The 18,643-nt window shown below is 43.2% G+C and overlaps 1 long non-coding RNA gene across 1 annotated transcript in view; it reads left to right on the top strand.

Annotated features, from left to right (window-relative positions):
* LOC142007425 (uncharacterized) overlaps positions 1-18,408 on the top strand; it is a 131,099-nt gene extending 112,691 nt beyond the window's left edge. The window contains exon 4 of the long non-coding RNA XR_012643934.1: positions 18,359-18,408. This is a non-coding gene — a long non-coding RNA (uncharacterized LOC142007425). The remainder of the gene's footprint in view (positions 1-18,358) is intronic.
* Positions 18,409-18,643: the final 235 nt, after the last annotated feature.

The raw sequence follows: 18,643 nt of genomic DNA, 5'->3' as shown, positions 1-18,643 counted from the left end.
CAGACTGAGTGCCTGAGAATGAAGAAGAAGAAGAGAGGAAGTTTCTATCTAGAATTGTAATTTTACCAGCTTCGTTTGCCAATCATGTTATTGTGCAAGGCCAACATAGTTACCAATGGTGCATGTTTGGGTAATGGAGGCTCACTAGAGAGAGGTGCACTATACAACCTTGTAATTCGTGTGTAATTCTGTCTCAGTAAAGTACTGCACATTGAAGATATTGATTTAGGCTTTTCACTGGTACTATGTCCTGGTGATCTGTGGCCCAGTAAAGATTAATGTTGACGGCTGCTGCCGTATGCATGTAGGGGTTGGGAGCTTGGGGGCTGGTGGGTGCTAAGCACTTGCTAATTTTTCTCCATGTGTGATTCAGGGTTGGAGCTCCGTGAAGTCAGTGTCTGTGGGACCCTGTGAGGCTGGGCTAAGGAAGAAGTACCATCCAGCAGGACCCAGTATTAGTTCTTAAACTGGGAGGAGTAGCTTTCTGAGCAAGATGGATTGTCTACCTGATCCTGCTTCAGACTCTACTTGTGAGAGATCTCTGGCTCCACCTTTTGACACTGGCTTGTCCTCTCCTTTCTATTTGATTAACATCTGTAACCTGGTGCCTGACCCCATTCTTCTAGTAATGTGACTCTGTCCGCCTCTCCAGAATCAAGTTTCAGTTCATTGCTGACCTGTCTGAGGCTCTGATCTGCTGGCACCTCACTTGGCCAGACTTACAGCTCTGACCACTACTTCTGACTGTCCACTTCTTGGTTGTGACACATCTATCCAGACATCCATCCACAAGATCTTCATTTGTGTTTTGCTAAGTGACTATGAGTTTGCGGTTGTTATTTTCAGTGGGTATATTTTGTACAGCTGGTTGAGAAACAGTTTTTCATTCCAGGAAAATAGTCGAGCTAAAAAAAAATCCCTCTCCTAAATCAGGACCAAAAGTAATTCTCAAATATTTCCATGAACCAACAAAATTATATCTTCTTAATTCAGGTCAGCTGAAACATTTCACTTCAATTTTCCCATTTTTTAAGAAATAGCTATAATATAGCACAAACTTAAAAAAAATTTGTAAACTGGGAAAAAAGATTTTTTTCATATAGAAAATGCCAAAATGGAGTGTTCAGAATTTAGAAATTTTCTAACATTGGTATCAATAAAGTCATTAAAACTTACCCTTTCCTACAAATAGTTTTGGTTTTGACAAAATCAACTCTTTTTGATAGGAAAATCTGTTTGCTGAAAATTTCCTATTCTCTCTAATATTTTGTACAGTAGATAATGACCCCTGATATGTGACTGAGGCTGCTTCTACACATACCACCTCCCAGAGGAGGTGCCATGGTAATAAGGTAATTTGAAGCAGGCTAATGAGGTGCTAATGTGCATATTCAGCACCTCATTAGCATAATGGCAGCCACGTGAATTTCCAAGTGCATACTTCGAACTGCAGATTGACAGTGAAGATGGGGGCAGCTTCAAAATAAGTGCCCCACTTTGACATTCCCTTACTCCCACAGAACTAGATTGGAGTAAGGGAATAAAAAAGCTTCATGTAGCACTTTAAAGACTCACAATATAATATATAGGTATAATATATTAGGTGATGAGCTCTTGTGGGACAGACCTACTTCTTCACATTGAAGTGGGGTGCTTATTTTGAAGTTGCCTGCATCTGCACTGTCAATCTGCAATTTGAAGTCTGCACTTTGAAATTCGTGCAGCTGCCTTTATGCGAATGAGGTGGTATGTGTAGAAGCAGCCGGAGATATTAACCTTGTGAAACATTGAGTCACGTCAGGTGCCTGAGACTAGGAAGCAGAATTCAGGCTCTTACTGTAAGCACACTCATATTGCAAAACAACAACCAAAACCAAAACCAAAAAAGAAACCTTTAGTGAGAGATTCTGCTCACGGTGTGAAATGTGGAGATAGAGTGAAAAGGTACAATTTGCATAACATTTGTGTTCTATCACAACTGTGTCACTTGCTCTCTTTTCCAATTATTTGTTTAAGTTCTGTGTTCTGACAGAGAAGGTATAACCACTGAAGGGTATGGCTCAGGAAACCAAATTATCAGAAGTCTATAATCTGTACAATCTAAGGCAAGTGGCTTTACAAAGCAGAATTCATTCTTAAGCATGAATTCATTTTCTTTAGTCAATGAAGTTCAAGACTTCCATACTGAAATGCTGTGTCTACACTGAGCCCTAGTGCCAACAGTTTGATGCAAATAAGCAGCCTCGAAAATGCAAAATGGTGGCTCATTTGCATATCACCCAGCAAATGTGCACATTCTTTTGGGTAATTTGAATATCTGCAGCTCAAATCAAGCAGTGCGCCATGGTTCTGCCAGCAAAAGTCCCCTTTGTCCACAACATCTTATTCCTGGGAAAAAAAATCAGGCATAAGGGCCGTCAACAAAGTTTTTTTTGGTTGGCAGAACCATGTCTACACTGCTTGATTTCTGCTGTGATATGCAAAATAGACTGACGAATATGCACATTAGCTGCTTGAATATGCAAATAAGACACTATTTTGCATTTTCCAGACTGATCATTTGCATCAAACTATCGGCACTAGGGCTCAGTGTAGATACAGTCAAAGAAAAATAAGACTGCCAAATCATATCTGAACAATATTTTAGCAGATGTGCCAGAGGAAGGTGGTGATCTGGGGCTTAGCATCATGTTTATCTTTTAAATTAAATTTCCTAGTCAGTAAGGAAAAAAACCCTATCTCTTGGCTGAAACTTAAAATCAGTACTTCACATTCTGCAACAAATTTAAGACTAATTAAATGAATTGGGATGTTTGCAATATCATGATTGCCATACTGGAGCTTAAGGGTCATATCTAATTATTATGTACTCTGTGAAAAGCTCTTGAGCCACCAATAGAACATATTTCTTGCAAACAAAATGAAGAATGGTAAACTAAAGATACAGTAAGAGTATACAAGAAAAAGCAGTCCAAATATTAAATATGCATACCCAAAGCTCACTAACATTGGACAGGTTTCACTGAATCTCAAAAGGATAAACATAAACAACTCACCTTCTCCAAAAGACATGGAAATATTTTAGATAGTACCAATTTTCTTTTTCTGAAAGAGGATATTTAACCCATGGGCTGAGCAGTTTCCACAAGCAGAAAACTACTTAATCCAAGGGTTAAATACACACTTGTAAAAAAGAAATTTGGTACTTCTAAAATATTTCTGTGTTCTTGGTCTCAAACTACAGACACACAATGATTACATTTCCCCTTGTATTTGTTTCCTAAACTTAGAAAATGGATCAACGTTATTTAGTTTTTGACATTCAACAGATATTATTTCTTTCAGCAACAGATCTTTTCTCTGGGCCTCATTCTGATCAAATCATATAAAGAAAATATTCCCATGCAAAATATGTTTAGATATCCAATTAGAAATGTTGTACATGCCAGTATCAAAGTTAACATGCACTCAGGGTAACTGCACACACTTCTGCACATGGAATTGACTTTCTGAAAATCTGGTTCTTTATGTAATTCACAATCTTTTATTTGCCATTCATGTGGCTCCACTTCTCGTGGGTTTTACTCTGTTGACTTTAATTCTACTTTTGAGCTGGGCAAAGTCTTTTGTTTGGTTTTAAATTCAGCTTGCTCATGCAGCCGGTTTCTCAGAGTTTTACCAGTTCTGCTTATTACCTTTGAAGGTTTCACAGTTGGTCTGATAACAGAAATTGTAAGAGAAATGGATTTTTTACACCGCAGATACCTACTTCCTCTTAGAAAGTATATTTTCTGTGTACCTGTCCTCACGTTTCATAAAAATCTAATGTACATACATATATATATATATATTCAAAAGGCATAAAAATATGTTCAACTATACAATGAGTTTGAGTGTAAACAGGAGTTCATACTTGATAAAATTAGATCCCTTCAAAGTGTACATTGAGCTTATTCAGTGATATAGTTGCTTAGCATTTGTTATATGTTGAACCAAAACCGTGACTCTATTGGGAGGTCACCTGCATAGCTGTCTTCCACATCAAAGCTTCCTTACAGGTCAAGTTAGCTGAAAATGCAGGTTTTTACTTCAGATCCACCTCTACGCAGAATTTGCAACTGAATTAGGTGCATGTAGCTCCACTTTCATCTTTAAAGCTAAAAATTAAAAAGTGAATTATACAGAAAGTACCATTAAATACATCTTGTTTTTAAGAATGTAAGTTGTATCTGTGACACCAGTTGTAAAAGGGAACTAAAGACTTACACAGAATGTATTGTTAATTAATTATATACTGAAGTATCTTTATCTTTGGTCATATTGTAGGAAGGTGCCTATTACTTTTAATTAAACATTAGAGAACACAAGGGATGTTGCTTTCATTTATAAGATTTGTGTTATTTAATTGTTCCTGGTTAGGGGAGAAAAGGCAAAGATGTTTTATCTCTTCATTAGAACTGTTATCTGTAAAGCAGACATCACAGTATTCACCTAGACTCAGCGTCTATATCTGAATCAGATAAATCACAGACAGCTGAGCGTTTGGCTTGAAATTAATAAGAAAACTCAGAAGTAGAAGAACAAGTTATTTTTGCACGATTGATGTGTAGAAGGATAACTTTCCTTTTCACATATAAGCCTCAGGGTTTTCAATGGCAGAATAAAAGTAAAACACCAGCAACTTCCACTTATTAATATTACATACTTTAAAATTTGGCATTTGATGCAGGAAATCAAGATTATGGTTAGGTAGACTTTTTTTTAATAGGTAGGCTGGTTATCAAGTAAAGGCATACTTAGCCCATTATCAGTTTATAGCAGGACTTGGCTCAATCATACTCACTGACCAGCTGCTACAAAGCAAAAACTAGCAACCTGTGGCCAAGATATAGGGTGACCACATTTTCCTAGCCCAAATACAAGCCACACTGAGGTGGGGGTAGCTCCATGGCTGCCCCATGCCTTGGAGCACCAGGAATGGGGCTGCTGCCCTGTGGGGGACCTCCGCAGCTGCCTCATGCATCAGGGCTCTGGAAACAGGGCTGCCACCCCACAGGGGACCTCACCAGATGCCCCTCACCTTGGGGTGCCAGGAATGGGGCTGCTGCCCCTGCCAGGGATCTCCCCAGCTGCTCCATACCTTGCGATTCTGGGAACAGGGCTGCAGTTGTGCTGGTGCTCATCCTGGCTCCCCTAAGCTATGGGGAGCTAGCAACCAGGCAGCAGCCATGCTGGTGAGGCTCCCGGGTTCCACGAGCCATGGACAGCAGGGAACGGGGTGGCAGCCACATCCCAACAGCAGAGACCTCTGCTGGCTCCCTCTCCCATTTGGCCAGAGAGCATGTGAGTATGTGCTCTCTGGACAGCAGCTACATCTGCAATATTGGTGGGGGGAAGGTTTGGCTCAGCAGGAGGCCTGAATATGCAGAAGTTACCCCTTAAAATAAATCAGGATGCTTTCCTGGTGCCTCAAATACGGGACCATCCTTGTTAAAAGTAATGGATTGTCATCCTACCAAGATATGCACAGATGCCTAGATCCTGGAAAGCATCCCAGTTGTGGTCACCACACTGGATCAACCCCCAACATGAAATACAGCTTTTGGTATTGCTCTGCTTATGGTTGCCAACTTTCCTGACCATGCAGATGGGAGGTCATTTGCAGCAATGGCAAACAGTCCATGCAGTAAGGAAATTTGGCAACCCTATCTCTATTTTACTCTATTGACCAAAGACCCCTCCTAACTTGTTATCAGATGCAGACTTTATAAGTGTACTCAGTATGCTATTACCTAAATCACAGATAAAGGTATTGAACAGAACTGGATCCAGAAATGACTTCTAGGAGAACCCCCCACTCATTATGCCTAACTCTCAATATTTTCCATTTTCTGAAGAAAAAAAAATTCTAATGCTTTTCCCCCATCACCACCAAGTCCCACACTTTGGACAATGTTATTAGTTCTTTAAAAAAAACCTCATCCACTTCTTCTTCCTGGTTAGGTGGTCTAGAATAGACCCCCTACCATGACATCACTCTGTGCTATTAAAATTCTGACCAATCATGATTTTTTAAACTCTCGCTATTAACATATCTAACCATTGGGTGACCCTATTCCATTTTAATAAGGAGACAAAAAGTTCAAGGTTAGAGTAAGCAAACAAGTAAATAAATAAAAGTACAAACACTTTTTGAGCCTAACATTAGGCTACGTCTACACTATGAAATAAAGTCAAATTTATTAAAGTTGACTTTTAACACAGGGTTTTATAAAGTTGAAGTTGAGTATCTGCATCGCACCACAGTTGAACTAGTGTGTTCTCCCTAAATTGCCAAAGTTTGACTGTTGCAGCAATGCATTATGGGAACCTATCCCATAGTTCCCTCAGCCCCATAGCGTGCTGTTTTGCTTTTTTTTTTTTGCTGGTGCATTATGGGAAAAATGCCTCACAGTGGTTGTGGGTTTGTGTGAAGATGACATAAGCTGTTGACATTGCTGTATCACTTGTGTGCCTAGGTGGGGGGGACAGCCCTGAAAATAGGTGTGGCCAGGGGCTGGCCCTCAACTAAGTTCAGATGGTAGGGGTCAGCTGAACCTCCTGTTGACATGGTGTAATCACCTAGTTTCTTACAAGCCATCCCCACTGGCGTGTGTTGCCTCACAGGGGCCAGCCAGCTTCTGAAAATATTTGCCATAGGGGGAGTCTTACCCCTGGCTGTAGCCTCCCAAAAATATTTTCCATTGGGGGGATTCAGTCTCCTGGAACATGGTGCCTTACAGGGGCCAGTCAGCCCCCCAAAACATTTGCCATGGGGGGGCTAGAGAGGTGGTGTGGTGGGGTGGCGGCTAGTCCGCCAGCCACATGGTACTCATAAGAGAGGAGGACTATCCCATACAAAAGTGAAGCGGAGAAAAGGAGTTTCTCAGCCTCTTCTGCTCAGTCCTGTGAAAGGAAGAAGCCTTCACCCCACGCAGGGTAGGACTTGCTGCCCTGCTGTCTAATGTGCCTCTATCTGGTCCCAACAGCCACGCCACCACATTGCGTTAGGGCACGGGGGCTAGCCGACCAGCTGAACTGAGACCCTGGCTCTCCTGATGGCTCCATGCTGGGGCTCTTTTCATGGCTAGATGAGATTGCAACACTGATCATAAGAAAATGAATTCAAAATGCCAGGCTTCCTGTTTCCTACTTCTTGCACACTTGGAGAGCAGGGGAAGGGAAAGCTGACAGAACATATACCTGTGAGGCATTGTGGGATACCTCTGGAGGCCAATGAAATCAACTTAAAGAAATGCTGTTTCCACAATAGCATTAATGTGACCTTTTAAATTTGAACTTGGCGTCACACAGCACTGGATGTGTGAAGGGGTGTACCGACTCTGTACTGAGCAGGGGGTGACGGAGTGTACTGACTCCACACTGAGCAGGGGGGTGACAGTCAGGCCTCTTGGATAGAAAAGGCCCAGCCCCTGAGGCCCTCCTGGGCATGCTTCAGCTGTAGACCAGGTATAAAGGCTGGAGAAGCCTAGCAGCTGGGGTTGGCCAGCAGCGTGGAATGGGCTCCTGCTGACGCCTGGGAACCACATACGCCCGAGGAGCAGCCACAGCAACCACTAGAGCAGCAGCAGTGGTGGCAACAGCAGCAGCAGCAGCCACAGATGCCCAAGGAGCAGCAGCAGCAGCAGGGGTGGCAGCCACCACCGGAGGAGCAGCCCGCAGCTGGAGGAAGTGCAGCCAGAGATGGGATGGTGGACTGCAGCAGGAACAGGGTAGGAAGTAGCCCACGGTGGGGAACCCAAGTACTTCTAGTGAGCTCAGCATGTTGCAGTGAGGATCCCCGATGAGCTGGTGGCTGGGGTCACACACCCGCCACCAACAGGGCCCTGGGCTGGAGCTTTCTGGAGTAGGAGGGCCCATGGTCTCCTACCCCGACCTCCCTGTGATCCTAAGGCAGGGAGAACCCAGGCCGCTGAGGCCTAACTGGGCCGTCAGGCCTGTGTACTGGTACGAGGCTACTGAGGCCTCACTAGGCCTGTGAGCTGGGACTAGGCTGCTGAAGTCTGATCGGGCTGTGAGATCCTGTGTACTGGGACTAGGTCGCTGAGGCCTGACTGGGCTGTGGAACCCTAAGGGTGCCGCAGGACCCCTCGGGAGCAAGGCGGGGCAAGAGCCCTTGTCACAGAATGTTGATACAACAATGTCAACCTTAGCACTCCTTAAATTTGACCTAATGGTATTCACAGTGAAGATGGACACATTGTAAAATCGAGCTAAGTGCTTTAAAATTGACTTTATGCTCTAGTGTAGGCATAGCCTTAGAGTCATTAGAATAATTAAATCTTCATAATCTGAGCTATGTTTCACTCAGTGGAAAACAAATGACTATCATGTGCAGTGGGAATTCTTTTATGTCCCAGTAATCTGCGTTGTATAAATTAAGTCCCTAGGGTAAAATAATCATTTTGCAGTATGAATTTGTTTAGCTTTTCTTTCACATAACACCATTTTACAAGTGACTGATGTGTTCACAATTCTGAAATAAGGTAGATTTATTACCTTTGTCATTACTTGTTCCAAGTCAGACACAGCAAATGGCAGCTGTGTCAAATGAAAAACAAAATACTCTTAAACACTGACCCTAAAAGCTTTTCCCATATGTCTTCACTGAAATATTAGCCTGCGCTAATTTAGCCCCTCAGCCCCTTTACCACCTATGCATGAACCACATATTAACCTTGCTATGAGGTTTTTGAATATGGACATATGTACCTTGCTGGGGACATAAATTAAAACTGGGGTTTTCTTTGTAGTGTGGATGCAGCCTGAAGCCCTGCTTATGAGTTCTGGTTCTCGTAGACCTCTGTCTTCCTGTAATTACCAAGAACTGTGTTTTCCCACCTTTCTACCTGCTCCCTGCCTCTGTGCTAGTAGTCACCTGCCAATGTACGTAAACCTAGTTGGCATTTAAACCCCAGGTAGTCTGCTTCATTACAACATAGCATTTGACTATTAGCTATATAAGCAGAAATGTGATCCTGACACCACAGATGTCTGGATGAAGGTGGAGCTCTTGTGTGAGATTAGCAAGGGTCATTATTTGAGAAGATGTTCTCATCCATGTGCTTAATCATGTACATCAACAAGAGGGTATTGGTGGAGGGTGGAGCTTTACTCTTCTAGCTCTCCCTGGGGCAACAGGAAGTTTCTGTGCTTGTGCTAGAGTCCAGGCCATACCCTTCTGCCTGTGCTGTTCAGGGTGTCCATCCCCTTCTAGGTGCTGTTGGTGGGATTGAGCACACCTATGAAGCATGAAGCAAGGTGAGTCCACAGGGATTAAACAGTTATCTGCTCAGTTCAAGGCAAAATGAAAACTGAAGATCATGCACCACAAGGCAAGAGACTTCGATGGCAAGCCTGGCAACTTACCACCAACCTGCTGTTATGAAGAGTATGATCAGGTACTTAACATTTCTCTAAGCGTAGACCCCACTATCTTCCTACGTGGGCTTCTCAGACCATACAAAGAGATTACTTCACCTGAGACAGAGGAGTAAGAGTATCCTGAAGAGACCCCAGATGCCAAAGAAGACAGCCAGTAAGCTTTCCAGTCTGCAGCCCTAGGACCTATTTGGGAACTGAATGGGGAGGAAGTATCATCAAATCAGGCTAGAAAGACAACTCCACCATCTTTGATACCACTAAGGAGGATATAGCTTTATAGGTGAAACAGGTCTGATTTAAGACCAGTCTGATTACTATTATTACTATAGGGATACAATGTGTTTTGGGGAAGTTTTCCTTCAGCCAAGGGCAAAAGAAATACCAATTCCCTAGTCTGCATTTCCTCCTCCTCTCCCCAGGCACATGCATCCAATATGGATTCTAAATGTGGAAAAAATTAAACATGCAATACTGATTTAGCAGCCATTATTAGCAGTCATAACTCATCCCTGCTGAGGGTATGTCTTGATTGCAGAGTTTTCCTAGGTCCAGGGATCCAAGAAAGGGAATCTTTGGTTAATCAAGTCTAGTAAGAATATCCACAATGCTACGTGACATTCAAATCAGACCCACCTAACTGTCTACAGTGGTGCTGCAGTAAACTGGGTTAGACAGTAGAATTCCTGGGGATATATTCCAGGGCTCTTTGCACTGCATTAAACTGGTTCATCAAGGGTCTGTAGTTCTATCAAGGGGTGTAGTCTTGGGTGGAAGGGGCACCACCTAGAGCATGGTTCTGGGCCTTCTCCAGCCCCCAGAGTCATAAGGAACTTCAATTCTGTGGTGTTTCAGAAGGCCCTGAGGTTCTGGTTGCCACTGCTATTGCAGTCGCAGTAGCCACGGCCAGGAGCTCAGGAACCCTTTGAAATGCGAGAACCATGTGTATTGTCGCCCTTGTCCCAGGTCCCATCGCTGGCCTGATTCTAACTTACAATGGATCAAACCTTTTTCTAGAAATACAACTTCAAATCACAACTCTCAGGACTCAGACATAACTCTTCTCATCTCCCTGTGCCTGATCATTGCTGTTCTCCATGGGGAGGAAATGAAAAACCTTTTACTCCTAAGAAGCTCTGTTGAAACAGCTTCACAGGACATTGGAGAGTAGATTTCTCTTCTGAACCAAGAAAGTGTATATCCATAACAAAGCAGGTCAAAGAGAGCAACAAAACCCATCGCTTTTCAGAACAAACTCAAGCTGCTGTAAACAAAGGAAAAGACTTCGGGAAGTTTGCAGTGAGGCTGGAAGAAGACTGAAGAGCCAAGAAAAGAGCAGAAGTGTCACCGGATAATAAAGAAAACCAACTTTCTGAAAAGTTTGATTAGTGTGTCTGACCCTACTCACTTTCCTGTGGATTGCATCTGTTTACACTTTTGGAAATATAAAAATGCTCTATATAAGAGCATAACATTTTATCCTACTCAGGCACCACCTAACTCTTCATCTTTATGTCTGAGGCTTTTATACACAGCACAGGTAATGCTGAAGAGCCAACGCCTATATTTAGCAGAACAAAACACAATATCTTTTCTCCTGTAATGGTGCTGCCAAAAGTAACATATTGTAGGACTCAGCTGCCACGTTAACTGTAGAATTTGACTTCTCTGAATGCAAGCAAGCCAAGAATTTTCTTTATTTTCAGTGGTTATTTTAGTCATTTTCTAAATTAGATTCCCCAGGCTTCACACTGTTTATAAATTTGTTAGTTTACAAATATTTGCTAGTTAGTATGTAAGACATCAGTTTAGAATCAATGGCAAAGTTATTATTTTTTGTTCTGAGTTAATTGTTGGGGAACGGTGCTCAAGAAAAATGCCAGGAGCCAGATCCTGAGTGATGTGTACTGGCATAGGTGAGTTGACTTCAACAGAATTATGACAATTAACACAACCTGAGGAACTGGTCCCAGGTAATTTGTGTTTGCTTAATATAGCTGAGTTAACACTTTAGATTACAGCTCAGAGATTTAACAATAGAATTTACCTTTCCCCTTTGTCTGTGTCTGTGTGTATGTGTGTGTGAGTGATTTTAAATTTTTTACCTTTTTTCTTTTTTTACTGTTTTGTGGTGGCAGGGCAGTCTGCTCAACTTGAAACTTCCTGAATGGAAAAAAGTACATCTAGTTTAGTGGAAAGGGATTAAAATTCATCTACACGTAGATGATTTGGTGGAACTGAACACACTCAGTTTGCATTTCTTTGTTAAATTGGTTGTAAAAGAAGTATAAAGGAGCCGGGTCAGCATGGTAGGCAGTGAGTGAAGAGTGGAATCAAAGGATACATATACACTGTGCAAAGTAAGTCAACCACAGATATGTAGTTCTAGCTATGGCATCTGAATAGCGAGAATTGATGTATCTGCTCTTGGCTAACTGGGGCATCTTTGCTGGGGAAGGTTGATGGGAGAGTTTCTTCTGTTCACTTCCCTTACTCCCTTACTTGTCTCGTAAGGAGTACAGGAGTCGACTGCGATACCGAGAGGTCAGTTTCATGCATCCATACCAGATGAAAATTGAACCCTGGAAGATGAACCCTTAATGGGTTAATCTTCCACAGTAGTGTAGATGTAGCCAAAGCAAACTAAGCTGAAACATTTGATGTAAAAGCCAAATAAGAGCACTCAGAAAAAAAATCATCTTAATTACTGTGGCTAAAGCTTTAAAGTACAGTGGGAAATTTGGCCTCAAGTTTTTCAGTAATTTAACTGACTCACATATCAACTAAATTACCTAAAGCATTGTGTGCGTCTTTGACAATTGTACTTTCATAGACTATTATGTGAAAGTCTAGTTTTCCCGAGGATGGAGAAGCACACAAGTTCTCCTGACAACACACCCATGAATGCTGGGCCATTACTTATCAGCACCAAATTGCTGTGGAAATTGTTAGTCAAGTGAAGAACAGTGTCGTAACATCTTTCCCATATATGACATATCTTGCAGGGATAAGGGATATCTTGGCTTCATGACAAAAGTCACAAACATTAAAACTCTCTGCTTAATGACAAGTTACACTCACTTAATTAACTGGAAGATTAATGATGGCATATATTGGCATGAATTTGATACAGTGGGAGTATTAAATGCATATCTGGTGCAAGAATAACCCAAAAAGGCAAAGCCTACCTGTTATTCTCAGGAAATTATTTAGGCTTATTTCCTTACTCATATGTCACTCTTCATATCCCTAATAGCAGTCAAAAAAAAATAGCTAGTATAAAACATCCTAGGAACTAAGCCTGAAAGGGTAACAGATGACAGTTAGGAGGGATACCTGCACACTGCCTACCTCAATCTCACAATGTAAAAATTGAAATTTGTCATGCAATAATTGTAACATCCTAACTAGCACATGCAGAATTGTGAGCCACTGTGACCTATTTTACCTACAAAAAGTGAGCTTTGCTGAACATTTTCCTGACAAACTATTCTGTCTGCCTTGACAGAAAACTCTTCAAGACTCCAAGGCTGTGTCTACACTAGCAAGTTCTTTTGAAATATTTTTTTGAAAGATCCCATGGAGCGTCTACACACAAAAAGCTTTCTTTCGAAGGTAAATCGAAAACACAGTGCTCCTTTCGAAATCACGCTTCCTTTCCCATTTCAGGAAGAGCTCCTTCTTTCAAACACTTCTTTAGAAAGAAAACATTTGTAGACACTCCACAGGGCCCTTCTTTTGAAAAAGGAGGCTTCATGGCACCTGATTTTTTCTCCCTGTCCCATTCTTTCGAAAGAGTGGGGGTTGTGTGGATGCTGTTTTTCGAAAGAGCAGATCACTCTTTTGATCCGCTTTTTTGTGTGTGGACGCACTCTTTTGAAAGATGTTCTTTCAGAAGAGATCTTCTGGAAGGGCTTCTTTCAAAAGATCTCTGTAATGTAGGGCTGTGGCTACACTAGCCCGTGCCTTTCGGAAGGGGCATGGTAATCGGCCACTTTGGCAGATGCTATTGAGGCGCTGCCCAAGAGAAAACAAAGTGTGTTTACTTGGCCTGAGTGGCTTGATTACTAGCAGAGGACAATGAAAGTACATTTACAAGGCAAACAAAGCCATACAGCTAACAAGCAGGGAAGAATAGTCTCAGTGGGGGAGATTAGTATCTTAGCTGCTGGGGAAGACTTCCACCCAGCAGCAGCAAGCTATGCTAGGGGCATAGTGGGGTTCAGTGGGGTTCCAGTTGAAGTGGTCCTTCTTGAGTATCTTAGCTGCTGGGGAAGACATCCCCCCAGCAGCAGCAAAACCCCCAGTATCTTAGCCGCTGGGGTGGACTTCCCCCGGGAGGCAGCAAGCCCCGCTATAGGCATGGGGGGGTTCAGTGGGGGCTGGTTGAAGTGGTTCTCCCTGAGTATCTTAGCCACTGGCGGAGACATCTCCCCAGTGGCAGCAAGCCCTGCTAGGGGTCGGGGGGGTTCAATGGGGGTCAGTTGAGGTGGTCCTCCCACAGTATCTTAGCCACCAGGGCAGACTTTCTCCCGGTGGCAGAAAGCCCCAAATATCTTTCCCACCCTTGGAGCCCTAAACACACATAATCTATGACATGGTGCTGCCTGGCAGCATGGTCAGAACCAAACAGCAGGCACATCCTTTTGTTGGGTTGGGGGCTACCCATGTGACGTGGCTGAGCATTGGAAAGCCCCTGACTGTGTGGTACCTGTGGGGGAGGGATGTATGTAAGCTGCTGAGGAGAAGTTTCTCATCATCTTATGCCAGCACAGCCCCCACCACAGCCTTGTTGCCACATGGTGCGATGGGGCAGCAGCTGGCACCAGGCAGCACAGAAAAAAAAAAAACAAGTGTAGAGACAAAATCACAAACTCCCTGCAGGGGCTATTTGTAATGGGTAGATGCACTCACAGTGCTAATTGCAAAGAAAGAAAGAAAGACATTTCTCAGGCTCTCGTACAAACATGAGCCCACAGCCAAAGGCTTGCTGCTCCTGCTTTGAAATTCAGTCTTCCTGTTACTGGACAGCAGCGGGCAGAGCAGAGCAGCGAGGGACATTATGGGGTACATACGGGACACCTCTGGAGGCTAATAAATTTGATTTTAAGATGTGGCGCTTCCATACTTGCCTTTAATAGGCAATATTGTAATCTTGATATTAGTGCCCCCTAAATCGAGCTAATGGTATTTACTTTGTCTGCTTCCCAAGCAAACATAACTCCAGCACACATCAATAAACGCTTTGTATACAAGCCATACTTCCATCTCTCAATGACTTAAAGGCTCAGTACACCGCCATTTTACCCAAGGCACCCTCTGGGACCTCTTTTAGCTATAAATTCTGGCTGCACTGTCTTGAGGATAATGAGTGTGTCAGGCGGGATGTGAGTTACAGTATGGTGGGCCCTCTACCAGTCGAAAATGAGGAGCTCCCAGGTCACACCTCCCATCTTACAATGCATCAGGAGAGTGAGTCACTGGCTGACGCATACATGTGACATGCAATAATATTAATCACCCATGTTACACCACCTGACATAAAAGACTTTACCTGATACACTTTAAAAGGATAATAGTATGGCGTACAACCAGTTGCTTATTCTTTGGATTCATGCCCCTTAATCCCCTTGGGGTGCCTGGACCCTAATTGTCTCTAGGTTTAGATCTGGAGCTTTGTGACCCTGCTTCTGTTTGGAGAGGACTACACTACAGTACTGAGTTAGTAAGACCTCCTAGCTTTTCAGCTATCATGGACCCAGAGCCCAAGGAATTCCAAGTGCTCTCTGGGCTCTTTTCCTTCCTGTCAGACTGTGAAGTAAGGAAAGCAGGGATGTCTGTGGCAGGGAGGGAGCAGGGGAGAGTTGAGAGTCACATGATACCTGTACCAAAACAAGGGACTTTCTGTTTTTAAGAGGAGGGCTGAAAATCCAGGTTGCAGCCTCATTTAGCCTTATTTTGGGGACTATAGGGAAAATAACATTTTTGCAGAGCTGCAGTAAATTGGAACTAGACAGAGTGGTTTCATATTGATTAGGTTTGTGATGCATGACTGATTTGCACTCTTATTCACTTGCCTGAGGGTATTCAATGGGGCGAGCATCCAAAAACCAACCAACCAACCAGTTGGTCTGGAATTTATTGGCTCAGTTACATTGCATGGAAAAGACTAAGTGAGAAGATATATACAGAAGTATTGAGGTTCTCACTAAAAGCAGAAGCTGAATGCACGTTGTGCAAATTGCCAAATTCATACCAGGCTACTTCACATACACTGGGAGAATGAATGGGGAAACAACATGAGTGGCCCTAAGTACTGTGCTAAGGTGTAGCAGGAAATACCGTGATGGTTTTGTTTGCCAAGGAGTATTCACAGGGGAACTGCTGTTAGCTTGTTAATCTACCATAAACAGACTTTCTACCTATATTCAACTGCATGAGGAGAGAGAGTAAGCCAGGACCTAGCACTGCTTCCTAGAGTAAGTCACACTGGGCAAAGGGGAGCACATACAGTTATAGGTTTCAAGGCAAGCAGGGGACATTATAATCATCAACTCCAAGTGCCCGTATAACTCAAGCCATGGAACTGCTTCCAAATAATTCCTGTATTTTAGGGGAAAAAAGCATTCAGCCTTGATTTACACATTTGCACCAATGGAAAATTCACTGTGATCTTTAGTAAAGTATTTCAATGGTTACTTACTCTCAGAGTCAAAAATGTTCACCTTATTTCCAGTCTGAATTTGTCTGGCTTCAACTTCCAGCCATTGGATCATGTTATACGATTCTTTGCTAGATTGAAGATTAAATATTTGTAGATTCTTACAGACAGATCAAATCATCCCTTAATCTCCTCTAGATCAAGCTAAATAAGACAAAGTGGAAAAATAATTGGATGCTGAAGTGGGACTAAGCTGAGAACAGAGAAATGGAGAGCTTTCAAGGTCATGGGACAGAAGCAGCGCCAGTTATATATAAGCTCACTGAGCCTCAGATACTACTGGATATGTATTGCAGGAACAGGGCATCACAATTTGGCATGGGAACGCAAAGGAAGAGTGGATCATCTACAAAGGAGTTTAACATACCCAGGAAGGAATTTCTCAGGGAATTGAAAAAGAAAGGTGACAGAATTGAATGTGAGCTCATTAAAAGCAGAAAGACATTTATAGCATTACAATTTTAATGTATAATTCTAAACAGACTGTATTAACACACCACAGCCATGTCTACACGTGCATGCTACTTCGAAGTAGCGGCACTAACTTCGAAATAGCGCCCATCACGGCTACACGCGTCGGGCGCTATTTTGAAGTTAACTTCGACATTAAGCGGCGAGATGTCGAAGTCGCTATCCTCATCAGGAGATGGGGATAGCTCCCTACTTCGACGTTCAACGTCGAAGTAGGGACCGTGTAGTCATTGCGCATCCCACAACTTCGAAATAGCGGGGTCCGCCATGGTGGCCATCAGCTGAGGGGTTGAGAGACGCTCTCTCTCCAGCCCCTGCGGGGCTCTATGGTCACCGTGGGCAGCAGCCCTTAGCCCAGGGCTTCTGGCTGCTGCTGCTGCAGCTGGGGATCCATGCTGCATGCACAGGGTCTGCAACCAGTTGTCGGCTCTGTGGATCTTGTGTTGTTTAGTGCAACTGTGTCTGGGAGGGGCCCTTTAAGGGAGCGGCTTGCTGTTGAGTCCGCCCTGTAACCCTGTCTGCAGCTGTGCCTGGCACCCTTATTTCGATGTGTGCTACTTTGGCGTGTAGACGTTCCCTCTCAGCGCCTATTTCGATGTGGTGCTGCGCAACGTTGAAGTTGAACGTCAACGTTGCCAGCCCTGGAGGACGTGTAGACGTTATTCATCGAACTAGTCTATTTCGATGTTGCTACATCGAAATAAGCTACTTCGATGTAGGCTTCACGTGTAGACGTAGCCCACATTTGGTAGCATTCATATTGATAAATTGAAAAGCTGTTCAGTGAGAACAAGAACAGGAAAGCATTCATGTGTTAAGAAATTTACCAGAACAGGACTGCCTGGATGTTACAGGGTTGCTACTCAGGGCAGTGTCACCTAGTAAGTACAACATCGGTGACAATGGTTCTCTTCTCTTTCTTTCACATGAAAAGGAGCACAATAAAAATCAAGGAAAACAGGCATAAAATGAAAGACAAATGTTATTTGGGGGCAGATACCACAGGTTTCAATCAAGGTAAATATTTTAACCTGGGATGTTTACATGTAGGTATTTATACGTGGATATACAAATACCAGGATTTTCAGAAAGACTGATGTTGGCTACGTCTACACTAGCCCCAAACTTCGAAATGGCCACGCAAATGGCCATCTCGAAGTTTACTAATGAAGCACTGAAATGCATATTCAGTGCTTCATTAGCATGCAGGCAGCCGCAGCACTTTGAAATTGATGCGCCTCGCTGCCGCACGGCTCGTCCCAACAGGGCTCCTTTTTGAAAGGACCCCACCTACTTTGAAGTCCCCTTATTCCTATGAGCTGATGGGCATAAGGGGACTTCGAAGTAGGCGGAGTCCTTTCGAAGAGGAGCCCTGTTGGGATGAGCCGCGTGGCGGCGAGCCGCGTCAATTTCGAAGTGCCACAGCCGCCCGCATGCTAATGAAGCTCTGAATATGCATTTCAGCGCTTCATTAGTAAACTTCGAAATGGCCATTTGCATGGCCATTTCGAAGTTTGGGGCTAGTGTAGACACGGCCGTTAAGAGAAATTGACGGTATTTGGCCTCACCACTTGAAACCACACAGGGCTCAATCATGCAAATACTGACACCCACATTCTTAGCCGTTCATCCAGCTAGTGTGCCAGGCACTTAAATTTAAAGTGGATAAGTGTTTATGAGATCAGGGTATTATTTAGGTGCTTAAAATGAATGTCCTTTCCTCAGTTTTATGCATCCAGCTTTGAAGCATTTAGCCCCCAGGTGTTGGAAGTGAAAGAAATGATGCCCTAGACTCTCAGCTGGGGTAAGTTGAATAGTTCCACTGATTTATACCACTATGTTCATACTGATAATGCTTCTGGGCCTCCAGCTTTTTGAGGACATTTTTTTAAAGCATTACATAGTGAACTGTTTCCTCTTTTATATAAATACAGTACTTGTTTCTAAAGAAAGAGCAAAAGAATAAGAGCCTTTTTTGTGTGGAAAATAATGGTATTAGGGAGCCTCCTC

The sequence above is a fragment of the Carettochelys insculpta genome, chromosome 1 (genome assembly GCF_033958435.1).
Source record: "Carettochelys insculpta isolate YL-2023 chromosome 1, ASM3395843v1, whole genome shotgun sequence".
Classification (NCBI taxonomy): Eukaryota; Metazoa; Chordata; order Testudines; family Carettochelyidae; genus Carettochelys; species Carettochelys insculpta.
The sequence above is the reverse complement of the archived record's forward strand: the minus strand, read 5'-3'. Positions and strand labels throughout refer to the sequence as shown.